The 18,463-nt window shown below is 38.3% G+C and overlaps 1 protein-coding gene across 4 annotated transcripts in view; it reads left to right on the top strand.

The window, feature by feature from the left end:
- Window positions 1-18,463, top strand: part of RNF13 (ring finger protein 13) — a 259,826-nt gene that overhangs the window by 61,460 nt on the left and 179,903 nt on the right. The window lies entirely within an intron of this gene.

The following is an 18,463-nucleotide window of genomic DNA, read 5'->3' on the forward strand; positions in this document are numbered from 1 at the left end:
CCTAGTCCTCTTTTACCTATCCGTGCACTCCTGAGGGTTCTGGGCCCTTGTTTGGAGAAGGATGCATTATACTCTTTGCCCTAGGTGGATGATCTTTACTTGTCTGCATCTCAGTTCTTCAGCTTTTTCCACCAGGTTCTCCTTTTGTGCTGTAGAAGACTCTCTCAGGTCAGTTGCACCTTGGAATTGCTGTCCCAGTTTGTTATGGGCTACCGTATCATCATCTCAGATTTTTTCCTTCTATTCCAGAATAGGAGGCTAGAAGGAATAGATATATATATATTTTTTATCACAACTGACTTTTTTCTTTTTTGTGAAAAATAACATATACACAAAGAAGTGATAAATTTCAAAACACAGCTCAACAATTAGTTGTAGAACATATTTCAGAGTTTGGTATGGGCTATAATTCCACAATTTTAGGTATTTACTTCTAGCTGCTGTAGGATACTGGAGACTAAAAGACATATCAGTATAATGGTTCAGCAATCACATTCATTTGTTAAACCCTGCCTTATCTGTATGACTCTACCATCGCCTTTGATGTTTCTGTCCCACTCTTTGTGGGTATTTGGGCTATGGGGATTCTAATTTTTTCATGTTGGAAGGGGCTGTTGATAGTATAGAACTAGCTGATGCTTTGGAGAGACTGGACCCTCTAGGTTTCAGGATTTATCTGGTCCAGGGACCCATATGGAGGTTGTAGTAGTTAGATTCAGTTGTCAGCTTGGCCAGGTGAAGGCATCTAGTTCTGTTGCTGTGGACATGAGCCAATGGTACGTGAACCTCTTCTGTTGCTGATTTACATCTGCAGTCAGCTAGGAGGCATGCCTGCTGTAATGAATGATGTTTGACTTGATTGGCTGGTGCTTAAATGAGAGAGCACAACGTAGCTCAACCCAAGCAGCTCGGCATTCCTCATCTCAGCACTCACAGCTCAGCCCAGGCCTTTGGTGGTGCAGAAAGGAATCACCCCAGGAAAAGTTATTGGAACCCAGAGGCCGGGAGAGAAGGCCAGCAGAGACTACCCTGAGCTTTCCCACGTAAGAAGGAACCTCAGATGAAAGTTAGCTACCTTTCCTCTGAAGGACTAACAAAATAAATCCCCTTTTATTAAAAGCCAGTCCGGGGCAGGCCACAGTGGCTCAGCAAGTAAGAGTGCTTGCCTGCCATGCCCGAGGACCCGGGTTCGATTCCTGGTGCCTGCCCATGTAAAAGAAAAAAAAAAAGCCAGTCCGTCTCTGGTGTGTTGCATTCCGGCAGCTAGCAAACAGAGATTGTAGGTTTCTGAAAAGTTACCCCAGTGCATGGAACCTTTGTAGAATCTTATATAATGCTCTAGGTATTCTTTAGGATTGGCTGGAATGGTTTTGGTTGGGCTTGGCAAGTTACAATAGGTAGCAGTGTCTAACTGAAGCTTGTGTAAAAGTGACCTCCAGAGTAGCCTCTTAACTCTATTTGAACTCTCTCTGTCACTGATACTTCATTAGTCACAGTTCTTTCCCCCCTTTTCGTCAGGATGACATTGTTAATCCTATCGTTCAGGGCCAGACTCATACCTGGGAGTCACCTCCCGGGCTGACAGGGAGAATTTCACCCCTGGATGTCATGTCCCACTAGGGGGTAGGCAATGATTTCACCTGTAGAGTTAGGTTTAGAGAGAGTGAGGCCACATTTGAGCAACAATAGAGGTCCTCCAGAAGTAAATCTTAGGCATACCTATAGGTAGGCTAAGCTTCTCTGCTACCTACATAAGCTTCACACGAGTAAGTCTCAAGATCAAGAACTTGGCCTATTGATAATGTTTGACACAGTATCAGGGGTTTCCCTGGTGGTAGAGTTTGATAGTTACATATTTTTCTCCCATCTCTCAAGGGACTTTGCCTGTACTTTTGATCATTTATTGAACATCTAGGATGTTTCCAGGCATTACGTTACTATACTGGATTAAAGGCCCTCATTCCTGTTTTGAACTCTTTGTGTTTCCATTGTTTAAATGAGCTATCCAGACAGATTGAATTCAGTTATGTGCTGTAGAAAATTTAGGTTCCAGACAAAATCAAAGAGTAGGTACAGTTCTAAAATATAAACAATGTCTTCCTTACCCCTGTGTTCTGAATTACCTTAATCCTGACCTGATTGGCTTCATTCTAATCTCTAAATGCTGGGTTATAGATATATAAAACAGCCTCTCAAAATCCAGAAATAATAGTTACCACTCTGGTCTAAATGTGTCTGCTATAAGAGACACATCCTTGTTCTCTTATAAGCGTTTTCTAAAGGAGACCATACAATAATTGTTCTTTCATTTCTGGCTTATTTTGCCTCACTAAATGTCCCACAGGTTCATTCACATCATTGCATGCCTCACAACTTTATTCCTTTTTATAGCTACACAATATTCAGTCATAAGCATACACCGTCGTTCTGCCAATCTACTTCTCAGTAAGCATCCTTTAGCAACCTGCATTCATTAGTTGTGACGTATAATGCCCAAAGTCAAAAGTTGTTTCTTATGCTAACAAAGAGAAACAATATGGAGTCTCTTGGCAATTCATTAAGCAGATAAAATTTTCACTAATAACATCCCACATGTTCAAGTGTATACTGATTAAAGAGGATAGTTTTGTATTGAGGATACTATTGGGTTTTGCATTTGATCTTTTACTTACCTTTACTAAAGATCTTCCTTTTTTCATACTACTACAAACCACTCTATCCTCCATTTTCTTTTCAACCTGCAGATCTCCTTTAGTAATTCTGGTTGAGCAGATCTTTTGTTGAAAAATTCTCTCAGTTTCTGTTTATCTGAATATTTTAAGCTCTCCCTCATGTTTGAAAGACAATTTTTCTGCATAAAAAAAATTTTGTCTGGGAATTTTTCTCTTTCAGAAAAAATGGTTTCTGATCAGAAGTTGATGACCTATATAGCCTTATTGAGGATCTCTTATTGAGGGTCCCTTCTATGTGACAAACCACTTTTCTTTTGCTACTTTCTGAATTCTCTTTATCTTTGACATTTGGCTTTCTGATTAGTATATGTCTCAGAGTTATTCTATTATGATTTATTCTATCTGGAATATGTTGCCCTTGGACTTGTACATTTATGTCTTTCATATGAGTTGGGTATTTTCAGTTGTTATGTCCTTAAACATTACTTCTGCTCTTTTTCCTTTCACTTTTCTGTTTCAGACATGTATGATATATATGTTTGCATGTTTTATGCTGTCATTCAAGTTCCTGAGACACTGATCAATTTTTTTCTGTTCTTTTCTGTCTATTATTCTGACTGAATGGTTTCAAATGCCCTTTCTTTTTGGTTTGCTGATTCTTTCTTCTTCCCATTCAAATCTGCTGTTGTATGCCTCGAGTATATTTTTACTCTCCATTATTGTGTCATAACAAATGTTATTTTTTCATTTGTTAACACCTTTAAAAATTAGAAATATAGTGGCCAACTAAACTCAAAGCCAGTAGAACAGAAGTAATAAACAATAAAGCAAAAGTTTAAATTTCACAATCTTGTTTGTTCAAATTTGTTTTGAATACACATTCATGTTTCTCACACTTAGCCCCTGTGGCATCTGCACTTTAGTTTTATATCCTTGCTGAATTAATTAGCTCAAGTAACTTTGTTGTAGATTTCTCATGATTTTTCAAGTACAGTATCATGTCATCTGCAAATAATGAAAGTTTTATGTCTTTCTCTCCAATTTGGATGACTTTTGTTTCTTTGTCCTGCCTGACTGCTCTAGCTAGAACTTCTAGTACAATGTTGTGTAATAGTGGTGACAGAGGGCATCCTTGTCTAGTTCCCGATCTTAGGGGGATAGCTTTCATTCTTTCTCTATTGAGTGCAGTGCTGGCTATGGGTTTTCATATATGCCCTTTATCATATTGAGGAAATGACCTTTGATTCTACCTCTTGAATTGTTTTTATCAGAAAAGGATGTTGAATTTTGTCAAATGCTTTTTCAGCATCAATCGAGATTATCATGTGATTTTTCCCTTTTGATTTGTTAATGTGCTGTATTACATCATTTGATTATCTTGTGTTGAACCATTCTTGCATTCCTGGTGTAAACCCCACTTGATTGTGGTGTATAATTCTTTTAATGTGTTGTTGGATTTGACTTACAAATATTTTCTTCAGAATTTTTGCATCTGTGTTCATTAGGGAGATTGGCCTGTATGTAGTTTTCCTTTCTTATAGCATCTTTAGCTATTTTGGTATTAAAGTGATGTTAGCTTCATAACATGAGTTAGGTGGTGTTTCTTTTTCCTCAGTTGTTTGGAAAAGTTTGAGCAGAATCGGTATCAGTTCTTTTTGGAATGTTTGATGAAATTCCCCTGGGAAGCCATCTGGCCCTGGGCTTTTCTTTATAGGAAGATTTTTGATGACTGATTGAATCTCTTTACTTGTGGTTGGTTTGTCAAGGTCTTCTATTTCTTCCTGAGTCAGTGTAGCTTGCTTGTGTGTTTTCAGGAACTTGTCCATTTTATCTAAGTTGTCTAGTTTGTTGGCATATAGTTATTCATAATATCCTCTTATGATTTATTTCTTCGGGGTTTGTGGTAATGACTCCCCTCTCATTTCTCATTTTGTTTATTTGCATCCTCTCCCTTTTTTTCTTTGTCAGCCTTGCTACAGGTCCATTGATTTTATTGATGTTCTCAAAGAACCAACTTTTGGTTTTATTGATTCTTTCTATTGTTCGTTTATTCTCCCATTGATTTAACTCTGCTTTAATCTCTGTTATTTCTCTTCTTCTGTTTGCTTTGGGGTTGGTTTGTTGTTCTTTCTCAAGTTCCTCAAGGTGGGCAGTATAGTCCTTGATTTTTGCTCTTTCTTCTTCTTCTATTTTTTTTTTTTTTTTTGCCTGGGCAGGCTCTGGGAATCGAACCCAGGTGCCTGACATGGCAGGTGAGAATTCTACCTCTGAGCCACTGTTGCACTATCCTTTTTTCTTTTTTAATACAGGCATTTAAGGCATAAATTTCCCTCTCAGCACAGCCGTTGCTTCATCCTGTAAGTTCTGATATGTTGTGTTCTCGTTTTGATTTGTCTCCAGATAGCTACTGATTTCTCTAGCAATTTCTTCTTTGACCCACTGGTTGTTTAAGAGTATGTTATTTAATCTGCATATATTTGTAAAAGTTCTTATTCTTTGGTGGTTATTGCTATCCAGCTTCATTCCATTGTAATCAGAGAAAGTGCTTTGAATAATTTCTATGTTTTTAGATTTATGAAGGCCTGTTTTGTGCCTCAGCGTATGATGTATCCTGGAGAATGTTCTGTGAGCACTAGAGAAGAATGTATATCCTGCTGTTTTGGGGTATAATGACCTATATGTGTCTATTAGATCTAAGTCATTTATCAAGTTGTTTAATTTCTCTGTTTCCTTGTTGATATTCTGTCTGATTGTTCTGTCTATTGTGGAGAGTGGTATATTAAAGTCTCCTACTCTTATTGTTGAAACACCTGTCAATCCCTTCAGCTTTGCCAGTGTCTGTCTCATTCATTTTGGAGTTCTTTGATTAGGAGCATAAACTTTATGATTGTTGTTTTTTCTTGGTAAATTATCCCTTTTATTAGTACACAGTGTCCTTCTTTGTCTCTTATGATAGCTTTACATTTAAAGTCTGTTTTGTCCGATATTAGTATATCTACTCCTACTTTTTTTAAATTATAACTTGCATGAAACATCTTTTTCCATCCTTTCACTTTCAATCTATTTGCGTTCTTATGTGTCAGATGAATCTCTTGTAAGCTGCATAGATCTGCATTATATTTCTTAATCCGTTCTGCCAATATGTGTGTATCTTATAATTGGTAAGTTTAGTCCATTAACTTTCAAAGTTATTACTGAAAGGGTGTTTCTTGAATGCACTGTCACATCCTTTGAATTTTGTTTGTCAGATGTGTATATTCTTTTCCATCTCGGTTTTTGTTTTGTTTTGTTTTTTTTCCATCTCTTTTTATCCTTTAAGTTACCCTCACCGGTACTCTTCAATTTTGTGCCCTCCTCCAGACATCCCTCTCTTTTTTTTTTTTGGCTGACAGAACTTCCTTTAGTATTTCTTGTAGGCCCAGTTTTTGACAAACTCTTTCAGCATTTGTTTGTCTGTGAAAATTTTAATTTTTCCCTCAGTTTTGAAGGACAGTTTAGCTGGGTATAGAATCCTTGGCTGCAAGTTTTTGTCTTTCAGTATCTTAAATATATCACAGCACTGCCTTCTTGCCTCCATAGTGCAAGTTGAGTAGTCTGAACTCAGTATTATGTGTTTTTCCTTGTATGTAGTAGATTGTTTTTCTCTTGCTAGTTGCAGGATTTTCTGCTTCTCTGCAACATTTGACAGACTGATTAGTATGTGTCTTGGGGAAGGTCTATTTGAATTTATTCTATTTGGAGTTCAACTGAGCCTCTTTGATTTGCATTTTTATGTCCTTTAAAAGAGTTGGGAAGTTTTTCCCCAGCATAACCTCAGCTAATCTCCCTAGCCTTTTCCTCTTCTCTTCTCCTTTTGGGACACCGATGATGCTTATATTTGAGTGCTTTGTTTTGTCGACCATTTCCCTGAGATCCAATTCAAATTTTCCATCTTTTTTGCCATTTGCTGTTTTGAGTGTTTGAAATCAGTTGTCCTGTCATCTAGTTCACTTATTCTTTCTTCTGCCTCTTCAAATCTGCTGTTTTGTGTCTCTAGTAGAGTTCTGTTTTTGTATGCTGTACGGGGGGGTCACATTTCATTCTTTTTCCATGTGACTGTCCTGTTACTGCAGCACCATTTGTTGAATTTTTTTGTTTATTTGTTTTTTCTTTCTTTCTTTGCTTGTTTTGGAAAGTACGTAGGCTAGAAATTGAACCCAGTTCTCCTACTTGGAAAGCGAGAACACTGAACTACCCTTGTACCCTTGTCTACTATAGTTTTGATTTAGTTTACAGCATCTTTAATCTCTGATATCTACTATTTCTCTGTTTATTCTTTTAAATTCCTCTTTATGCTCTTGTAGTGTCTTCTTGATCTTCTTTTTGTCATTAGCCATCCCATTTATTTTATTTAGTAGAGTTATATGAATATATTTGATTAGTTGTTCTGAAGTCTGTGTCACCTCCAGTGTTTTAATTTGGTCATTAGGCCTGGTTGTATCTGTCCACATCTTGATATGCTTAGTGATCCTCTGTTGTCTTTGGGCAATGTAAATCTTTTGATTGGTTTCCTTTGTAAGTTGACTTTCTTCAGTATCTAAGCTTTGTATTTGTGTGATGCATGTGGAGCTGAATGCGGGGCCAGGCACAACAGTATGGTGTTGTGTTGCAGCACAGATATAGGCACAGGTTGGGGTACTACAGTGATGCCTTTGAGTGTGGGATGTGGGTCATGGGGTTGTAGAGGTGTGGTGTGGGGGCCGTGGGTATGTGGTACAGTTCAGGCAGACTGTAGAGTGCAGGGGCAGGGTGTGGCCTGTGGGGCTCAGATTTAGAGTGTTCCTATTCCCGTCTCCCCATCTGTGTACTCCTGAGGGCTCTGGGTTTCTGTTTGGAAAGAGACATGTTGTTGTGTTTGCACCAGCTGATTGGTCTCCGGTTCACTGTGTTCAGTTCTTCAGCTTTTGTGACCAGGACCTCCCTGTACGATAGAAGACTCTCTCAGGTCACTTACACCCTGGAATTACCATTTCAGTCCCCTTCCTATCCTTTTTCTAGCTGTTCCTTGGAGCAGGGGTGAACTCAGCCAATCCTATTCCACCATCTCCTGGAATCTGGGTCTAGCCCTTTTGCAGTATTTTGTGCTGTCCAACTCAGAAGCCTTGCTTTTTTTTTTTTTTTTTTTTAATTTTTAAAAATTTTCCCTTTAGCCCTACTGCCTCTTTGCCAAGGGAAAAAACTCCTAGTAGTTTTAATGCTTATTCCTGGTTTCTCTCTGCTGGGGGCATATTTTCAGTAGTCAGAATTTGTTCATTAATTCTGCAAGTGGAGCTTGGTTGGGCTTATCCCTTGCTGCTATTAAAGCCTGTTTCCTTTCCCCCTCGGGAACGAGCCTGCTGTGCTTGTGGGGAAGGGGCGCCGGCCTCCGTGGCATGGGGGACTTACAGTTCTGTGTGCCATCTTAGCTGGTCCAGCTTGTCCAGTTTGTTGTATGCTCTGTGTCTGGTTGCTTATGTAGCTCCACCAGTTGTTCTGTACTGTTCCTGGCTATTTACTAGCTGCTCTAGAGGACAGATTGCAATTCGACACCTCACTAAACTGCCATCCTGCCCCCATCTGCCCCACCGCCATCTGTATTTGTTTTTAAACTTTGAATTCTTCTTGAGGCTTTCACCTTGTCTTCTTAATGTTTATTAAGTCTGTATCAATGTTTTTCTTCATCTCCTTGAATGATTTAGGAGATTTGTTTGAACTTCTTTGATTGCTTGTTCTAAATTCTAGGTATCCTCTGAAATTTTAATTATTTCCCTTGGTTATTTTTTAAAAATGTTTTGCTGATGTCTGGACATATGATTATTTTGATGTGTTAACCGTGAAGATCACTTTCTCCTTGCCTAGGATTTTATTGATTGTTTTTTAAATGTGTTTTAATTGTGAAAAATAAGATATATTCAAAAAAAGTAATTAATTACCAAATGCATTTTAACAAGTAGTTATACAACAGATTTTAAAGGTTGGTATGGGTTATAGTTCCATGATTTTCCATTTTTTCTTCTATCTGGTCTAAGACATTGGAAACCAAAGCAGATATTAATATATTGATTCAGCAGTCATATTGATTTGTTAAATCCTATCTTCTGTACTATAGTCTTCCTTCTCTTTTTTTCTTTTTTGTGAAAAATAAGATATATACAAAAAGCAGTAAATTTCAAAGGACTTCCGGAGAAGATGGCGGCTTAGTAAGACGCGCGGGTCTTAGTTCCTCCTCCAGAAAAGCAACTAAAGAAACAGAAACAATACGAAACAGCTCCCGGAGTCACGACAGAGACCAAAAAGAGAGCGTACCCCATTCTGGAACAGCTGAACGGGCAGGGAGAATCTGCTGCGGTGAGGTACCCGAGGGGCGTGCGTTTTCCCGGCCGGGCGGCTGGCGACTAGGGTCCCCTCCACGCACGTGGCTCCCCGGTCTGACTGGGAACGTTGGATAGCGGGGCCCTCCCGTCACGCTTGGCGTTTCGGGCCAGCTGGGCAATTGGGACCGGCACTCTCCCAAGCCGCGGCGGCCAGCGACCCCCACCTCCACGCGCGGTTTCCTGGGCCGACTGCCGTGCAGACAGACGAGCGCCACGAGCGCCACCTACTGGGCAGGAAAAGAAAAACAGAGCCTAGAGATTTCACAGAAAAAGCTTTCAACCAGCTGGGTCCCACACCCAGGGAAATCTGATCAAATGCCCAGACACCAGCAGAAAATAATGGATGACGCTCGGAAAATTGAAGATATGGCCCAGTCAAAGGAACAAACCAGTAGTTCAAATGAGATACAGGAGCTGAGACAACTAATGCTGAATATACGAACAGAAATGGAAAAATTCTTCAAAAACCAAATCAATAAATTGAGGGAGGACATGAAGAAGACATGGGCTGAACAAAAAGAAGAAATAGAAAATCTGAAAAAACAAATCACAGAACTTATGGGAGTGAAGGACAAAGAAGAAAAAATGGAAAAAACAATGGATACCTACAATGGTAGATCTAAAGAGACAGAAGCTACAATTAGTGAACTGGAGGATGGAACATCTGAATTCCAAAAAGAAACAGAAACTATAGGGAAAAGAATGGAAAAACTTGAGCAGGGAATCAGGGAACTGAATGACAATATGAAGCGCACAAATATACGTGTTGTGGGTGTCCCAGAAGGAGAAGAGAAGGGAAAAGGAGGAGAAAAACTAATGGAAGAAATTATCACTGAAAATTTCCCAACTCTTATGAAAGACCTAAATTTACAGATCCAAGAAGTGCAGCGCACCCCAAAGAGAATAGACCCAAATAGGCGTTCTCCAAGACACTTACTAGTTAGAATGTCAGAGGGCAAAGAGAAAGAGAGGATCTTGAAAGCAGCGAGAGAGAAGCAATCCATCACATACAAGGGAAACCCAATAAGACTATGTGTAGATTTCTCAGCAGAAACCATGGAAGCTAGAAGACAGTGGGATGATATATTTAAATTACTAAAAGAGAAAAACTGCCAACCAAGACTCCTATATCCAGCAAAATTGTCCTTCAAAAATGAAGGAGAAATTAAAACATTTATAGACAAAAAGTCACTGAGAGAATTTGTGACCAAGAGACCAGCTCTGCAAGAAATACTAAAGGGAGCACTAGAGTCAGATATGAAAAGACAGAAGAGAGAGGTATGGAGTAAAGTGTAGAAAGAAGGAAAATCAGATATGATATATATAATACAAAAGTCAAAATGGTAGAGGAAAATATTATCCAAACAGTAATAATACTAAAAGTTAATGGACTGAATTTCCCAATCAAAAGACATAGAATGGCAGAATGGATTACGACCCAGCAATACCACTGCTAGGTATCTACTCAAGGGACTTAAGGGCAAAGACACAGACGGACATTTGCACACCAGTGTTTATAGCAGCATTATCTACAATTGCAAAGAGATGGAAACAGCCAAAATGTTCATCAACAGACGAGTGGCTAAACAAACTGTGGCGTATACCTACGATGGAATATTATGCAGCTTTAAGACAGACTAAACTTATGAAGCATGTAATAACATGGATGGACCTAGAGAACATTATGCTGAGTGAGTCTAGCCCAAAACTAAAGGACAAATACTGTAAGGTCCCACTGATGTGAACCGACATTTGAGAATCAGCTTGGAATATATCATTGGTAACAGAGACCAGCAGGAGTTAGAAACAGGGTAAGATAATGGGTAATTGGAGCTGAAGGGATACAGACTGTGCAGCAGGACTAGATACAAAAACTCAAAAATGGACAGCACAATAATACCTAAGTGTAATGTAACTATGTTGGAACACTGAATGAAGCTGCACCTGAAATATGGTTTTTTGTTTGTTTGTGTGTTTGTATCTTTTGTTTTTGTTTTTTTCTTTTTCCTTTATATATATATATATATATATATTATTAGTATTATTATTTTAATTCTCTTCTCTATATTAACATTCTATATTTTTTTCTGCTGTTTTGCTAGTTCTTTTCCTAAATCGATGCAAATGTACTAAGAAATGATGATCATACATCTATGTGATGATACTAAGAATTACTGAGTGCATTTGTAGAATGGAATGATTTCTAAATGTTGTGTTAATTTCTTTTCTTTTTTTTGATTAATAAAAAAATTTAAAAAAAAATTTCAAATATCACAATAGTTAGTTGTAGAACAAATTTTGGAGTTTGGTATGGATTACAATTACACATTTTTTTTTTTTCTAACTGCTCTATGATACTAGAGACTAAAATATCAGTATACTGATTCAGCACTCATACTCCTTTGTTAAACATGACCTTCTCTGTATAACTCTACCATCACCTTTGATCTTTCTGTCACTTTTTAGGGGCATTTGGGCTATGACCATTCTAACTTTCTTTTTTTATTGAGATATGTTATTCAATATATTTACATGCCATATAATCATACAAAGTGTACAATCAGTGTTTCACGATATCATCATATAGCTGTGCATTCATCATTACAACAGGTTTTTGAACCTTTTCATAACTCTAAAAATAAAGAATAAAAATAAAAATAAAAGTAGCACTTAAAATGTCCCATTTCCCGCACCCCACGTTGTTTATTTATTTTTTTATCTCCTTTTTCTTCTTACTTATCTGTCCATACACTGGAAAAAGGGAATGTTACTCTGAGGTTTTTGAAATCACAGGAACATACCTTTGAAACTCCATAGTTATTCAGTCATCTTCAGGAATCAAGACTATTGGATTACAGTTCAACAGGCTCAGCTATTTCTCTGTAGCTACTCGAAAACAACAAAAACTGAAAAGAAATAACCATATACTGTGTAATGATAACATCCAGAATGACCTCTCAACTCCATTTGAGAACTATCAGTCACTGAGACTTTATTTTGTTTCATTTCTCTTCCCTTTTTTGTTCAAGATGATTTATCAATCCCACATTGCCAGGGCCAGGCTCATCCTCAGAATCATGTCCCATGTTACCAGGGAGATTTATCCATGGGAGTCATGTCCCATGTAGGGGTGAGCACAGTGAATTCACCTGTGGAGTTGGTTTAGCGAGAGAAGCAACAAAGGAGGTTCTCTGGGGGGTGATTCTTAAGCATAATCATAAGTAAGCTTGGCTTTTTCTTTACAAGAATAAGTTTGACAAGCCCCAAGATTGAGAGTCTGGCCCATCAAACTGGCAGTTCCCAACGCTTGTGAGAATATTAGGTCATCCCCAGAATATTAAACATCCATTAGGGAAGTTTAATATTTCCAACTTTCCCCTCAATCCCTGAAGGTGAGTTTTCAAGTATTTTTTTCTATCTCCTGCTCAGATTACTATGGATATGTCGGAGCATCACACCAACTTGTACAAGCCATAAAACTCTCACTCCCTATTCAAAGTTCTAATTACTATGTTTGAATATGCTGAGCACATAACTTAAATTGTATAGCATGCTACTGAAAATATAAATTTTGACTAAATAAACATTACTTTTGGTCTCACACAGAAGTTGAACTTTTAAAATACAGTCAAAATCATCCCATACCCTTTAGTCTTGATTTACCTTAGTCCTACCCAGATCAGTGTCAGTCATATTTCTAATTGAAATCTGATCACTTTTTCAGTGTTTTAAACATTTGTTGTAGGAGGTAATGCTGACATTTGTAGCTGCAGAACTGTAGCTCTGAGTCACAAGTGTCACACAAGTACCCAAAGTTCCAGGGAATGAGCAGATTATACACGATGAGCTCAGCATTTTAAAATTTAGAAATAATAGTTACAACTCTGGAATAGATAGATGTGACTGTTATAAGAGCTCACAGTCTAGGAATAATTACAGTAGGCCTTTCCCTCATAGCCTGTACTCCTGAATTCAGTTCTCAGAGTTTGCACATTATAGTTCATCCCTTTTAGTGAGGAGTTATAATATTTGTCTTTTTGTTTCTGGCTTATTTCACTCACTTTATTGAATGCCTCACAACTTCATTCCTTTGTTCATCTGCTCACTAGTCTATGCTATATATCCACCACAGTTCCCCCTTCCGTTCCCCAGTTGATGTACCCTTTGGCCACCTCCATCCATTGCAGATTGCAAACACTGCTGCCATACATACCAATTTGCAAATGTCCATTTGTGTCCCCATTCTTGGTTCCTTCAATTATGTACCTAAATATGGGATTATAGGATCATATGGCAGCCCCACCCCTAGTCTCCTGTGGAATAGCCATACTGCCCTTCCGAGGGGCTGCACCACTCTACTTCCCTACTAACAGTGAATAGTTACATCTTTCCACATTTTATCCAGCACTTACATCTCTCTGTTAATTTTTAAACAGCTTTATTCACACATTGTATTATCCAACCTAAGTAAAAAGTCAATGGTTCCTGGTATAATCATATAGCCATGCCTTCACCACCACAATCCTGTGAGGACATTTTCATTTCTTCCACAGAAAAATCCTATATCCTTCCTGCCTTTACCCTGCTTATTGACTTTTAGCTTTGGTATATTGACTTTGTTGCATTCAGTGGAAGCATATTACAGTGCTACCGTTAACTACAGATCCTAGTTTGATTGTATTTTTTCCCTTTCTATATACCATCCCATTTTGAATACCTTGCAATGTTGATGTTTATTTGTACTCCCTCATTTGTACCTTTAATCACCATCATTGTTCACTCTAGGTATTGCTACAATATAACCTCCTCTGTCTTTCCTTTTGGTGTCATACATGTAAGGCTCTTGTTTGATTGTTGATCCAACTTATCCTGTGCCTTTAGAATAGCCTGTGTTTAACTGTTCAGATTGTCACAGCTCTTTTTTACCTGATTCTTGTCCTGGATATGTGGTTTAATTTTTTTTAACCATTTTTTATTTTAGAAAATAACATACATACAAAGCACAGAAGGGAAAAAATGATTTGCAAAGCACACTTCAACAAGTAGTTATAGAACAGATCCCCGAGTTTGTCATGGCCTACCATTCTGTCATCTCAGATTTTTCCTTCTAGCTTCTCCCAAACACTGGAGGCTAGAAGAAATATTAATATAGTGATTCTGTAGCCAGACTTGCTTGTAAATCCCATTTTCTCTGTTAAACTTCCTCCATCTCCTTTAATCCTTCTCACAATCTATAGGGATCTTTGGGCAATGCCCATTCTGACTTTTTAAAAAGGGGTGTCCACACCAAAGTATAGGGAGATGTAGTTAATTGATAATCCTGGAGAAGCTTATCCCTCTGGGTTTCAGGATTTATCTGACCTAGGATCTCTCCAGGAATTATATGTTCCAGAAAGGCAAACCTAGCGAATGCAACCTTAATGCAGTTGCAGTTTGAGCCCTAGGTGTTTTAAAAGTCAGCTGGAGTGATGCTGATTGGGATTTAGCAGACCATGACAATTAACCCTATCTAACTGAAGCTTGCTTAAGAGTTGCTTCCAGAATAGCCTCTTGACTCTTATTTGATCTCTCTTGGCCACTGATGCCTTATTTTATTATATTTCTTTCCCCCCTTTTGGTGGAGAATGTGTTGTTGGTCCCATGGTGTCAGGGCCAGACACATCCCCAGGAGTCTCACTCCATGTTATCAGGTAGATTTTCACCCCTAAGTGGCTTATACCACAAGGGAGGGCAATGATTTTCCTTACAGAGTTGGGCTTAGAGAGAGAGGCCACGTTTGAGCAACAAAGAGGTTTCCTAGATATGTTGTATTTTCATTTTCCTCAAGATATTTACTGATTTCTCTTTTCTTCCTTGACCCACAGGTTGTTTAAGTGTGTGTTGTTTAGCCTCCATATATCTGTGAATTTTCTGACCCTCTGTCTGTTATTGATTTCCAACTTCATTCCATTATGATTCAAGAAAGTGTTTTGTATTATTTCGACCTTTTTGAATTCATTGAGGCTTTCTTTGTGACCCAGCGTATGGTCTGTCCTTGAGAATGATCCATGAGCACTTGAGAAAGATATGTATCCTGTTGTTCTGGGGTATAATGTTCTGTAACTTTCTGTTAAGTCTAGTTCATTTATTGTATTATTCAAAATCTCTGTGTCCTTATTGATTCTCTGTCTAGGTGTTCTATTTGTTGATGAGAGTAGGAAATTGAATTCTCCCGCTGTTATCCAAGGATGTCTGTTTCTCACTTCAGTGTTGTTAGTGTTTGTCTTATGTATTTTGGAGCACTCTGGCTCAGTGCATAAATATTTATGATTGTTATGTCCTCTTGTTGAATTGTTCCTTTTATTAATACATTGTGTCCTTCTTTGTCTCTTTTAATTGTTTTACATTTGAAGTCTACTTTGTTGGATATTAGTATAGCTACTCCTGCTGTTTTCTGATTGTTGTTTGCATGAAATATCTTTTCCCAACCTTTCACTTTCAACCTGTTTTTGTTCTTGGGTCGAAAATGGGTCTCCTGTAGACAGCATTTAGATGAGTTTTTTTTTAGAAATCCATTCTGCCAGTCTGTATCTTTTGATTGTGGAGTTCAATCTATTAACATTCAGTGTAATTACTGTAAAGGCAGTACTTTCTTCTACCATTTTGCCTTTTGGATTTTATATGTCATATCTAATTTTTTTTTTCTTTTTACCTTTACTAATAGTCTTCATTTCTACATTCTTCTCTAGACTTCTCTTTCCTACCTTTTCCTATCTGCCTGTCCTGCTCACTTTAGTATTTTTTGCAGAGCTAGTCTCTTGGTCATAAATTCTCTCAGTGATTGTGTTTCTGAAAATGTTTTGATCTTCCCCTCATTTTTGAAGGACAATTTTGTGGATATAGGATCTTGGTTGGCAGTTCTCTTTTAGAATCTTAAATATATCATACTACAGTCTTCTCACTTCTAGGGTTTTAGCTGAGAAATCTACACATAATCTTATTGTGATTCCCTTGTATGTAATGCATTGTTTTTCTCTTGCTGCTTTCAGAATTTTCTCTATCTCTTAGACATTTGACAGTCTGATTTATAAATGTCTTGGAGTATGTCTGTTTCTATTCTGTTTGGGGTATACTGCAGTTATTGCATCTGTAATTCTGTGTCTTTCTTAAGAAATGGAAAGTTTTCAGTGATAATTTACTCCATTAGTCTTTTTCCTCCTTTTCCCTTCTGTTCTCCTTCTGGGACACCCACAGCATGTATATTCATGCGCTCCATGTTGTCATTCAGTTCTCTGAGATCCTGCTTTTATTTTCCCATTCTTTTCCCTATATTTTCTTTTGCATGTTGGCGTTCAGATGTTCAGTCCTCTAGTTTACTAATTCTTTCTTCTCCCTCTTCAAATCTGTCATAGGTTTCCATTTTTTTCCATCTTTTACTGTACCTTTCTTTCGCGTAAGTTCTGTGAATTGTTTTTCAAACTTTTGATTTCATCATTTTGTTCGCCCAGTGCCTTCTTTATATCTTCCCTCAACTTGTTGATTTGATTCTTGATGAGATTTTCCATCTCTGTTTGAACATCCTGAATTAATTGTTTCAACTCCTGTACTCATTTGAAATGTTGGTTTGTTCCTTTGCCTGGGCCATATATTTGATTTTCCTAGTATGACTTGTTATTTTTTGCTGGTGTCTAAGCATTTGATTTCCTTAATTAGTTTATTCTGGAGGTTGTTTTCAGTCTTGTACCTAGGATTTTCGTGCTGGGTGGCTTTGTTCTCTATCTGTTCTTTGTTATTCGGTTCAGCTTATTCTAGACCTCTCTTGTAGGTTCTGTTTAACTCATCAGAATTTTTCAGTTCTTGTTTTTTGGTTCCTTCCCCTGCCTGTATGGAGCATTTTTTTTTTAGGGTGGTCTCCTCAGATATTGTAGGACCCAGTCAGATTTCCCTGACTGGACTAGCCCATATCTCAGGAGGAAAGAGTTGCCAGCATCAGTTTTCTCTGAGAGTGAGATCCAGCAGTTAGACAGACTTTCCTAAGAAGCCTCTAGCCCATGCTTTTCCTGTCCTACCCAGTATGTGGCACTTGTCTGCCCATGGCTTTGCACCAGTGTAAAGTGATGTGGTGCTTTTAATTTCAGCAGACTCTCCCTGCCAGGGGCGTGTTTGAGACAGAGTAGAGGTAGTAGGTTGGCATTAAGTGCTTCAGTTTTCCAGTCCCTGGGGCCTCAATTCCTTGAGGGAGGAATTCCACTTGAGCTGGGTCCTACCTTTTTCTTGAGGAAGGTTCAACCTTTAAGAAATTAACTCCTTTCACCTAACTAGTTACTTTCTCTCTCAGAGGAGCTTAATTCTGCCCTTGCCTGGGGTAGAGCTGGTGCCTGAGAAGGCTTCCAGTTCTATCTAATGAGCTGTTAAGTAGTAGAAACAAAGGGGAAAAATTCCTTTTCTGAGGAGGACCCCAGCGCCTAGGATTTGTCAATCAAGAGCTCAAATTGGTACATGGTTCTCTGTATGTCCATGCACTATGTGCCCCCCCCCCCCCGTTTTTGTTAGGGTTCAGTCCTTTTCCAGTATTTCATGCTGACTCAAAAACCCTCAGTTATTTTTTCTTTTTACATCAGCCACACCCCCTCTCTTCTGGGGTAGAAACTCCTGTTTGGTTTTTATTCCAGGTTTCTCTGTGCTAGAGGCCTATTTTCAGTAGTCAAAATTTGTAATTAACTCCGCAGTTGGAGCTTGGTTGAGCTAAGCCCTTGCTGCTAAACCAGCCTGCTGTGCCTGTGGGTGAGGGACACCAGTCTCTGCAGCTTGGGGAACTTACGGTTCTTTGTAGGGTCTCAGCTTGTCCAGCTGGTCCAGACTGGTGTACACTGTGTGTTCAGTCACTGATGTACCATCAGCAGTTGTTCTGTACTGTTCCTGGCTATTTACTAGGTGCTCCCGAGGACAAACTAAATTCCACACCTTACTAAGCCACCTCTTGATTTGGATGTCTTTTATTTCTTTCTCCTGTCTAATCACTCCAACTAGGATTTCTAGTACAGTGTTGAATAATACTGGTGACAATGTGCATCCCTGTCTCATTCCCTATCTTAGGGGGAAGGCTTTCAGTCTCTCACCATTAAGTATGATGCAGACTATGTGTTTTTCATATATGCCCTTTATGATATTGAGAATGTTTCCTTTGATTCCTGACTTTTGAAATGTTTATCAGGAAAGAATACTGAATTTTTTTAATGGTTTTTCAGTATCAGTCGATTTTTCCCTTTCAGTTTGTTAATGTGCTATATTATGTTGATTGATTTTCTTGTGTTAGACCACCTGTGTATTTCTGGTATAAATTCTACTTGCTCGTGATGTATAATTCTTTTAATGTGTTGTTGGATTCAGTTTTCTATTATTTTGTTAAGAATTTGGCAT

The sequence above is a fragment of the Tamandua tetradactyla genome, chromosome 5, assembly GCF_023851605.1.
Source record: "Tamandua tetradactyla isolate mTamTet1 chromosome 5, mTamTet1.pri, whole genome shotgun sequence".
Lineage (NCBI taxonomy): Eukaryota > Metazoa > Chordata > Mammalia > Pilosa > Myrmecophagidae > Tamandua > Tamandua tetradactyla.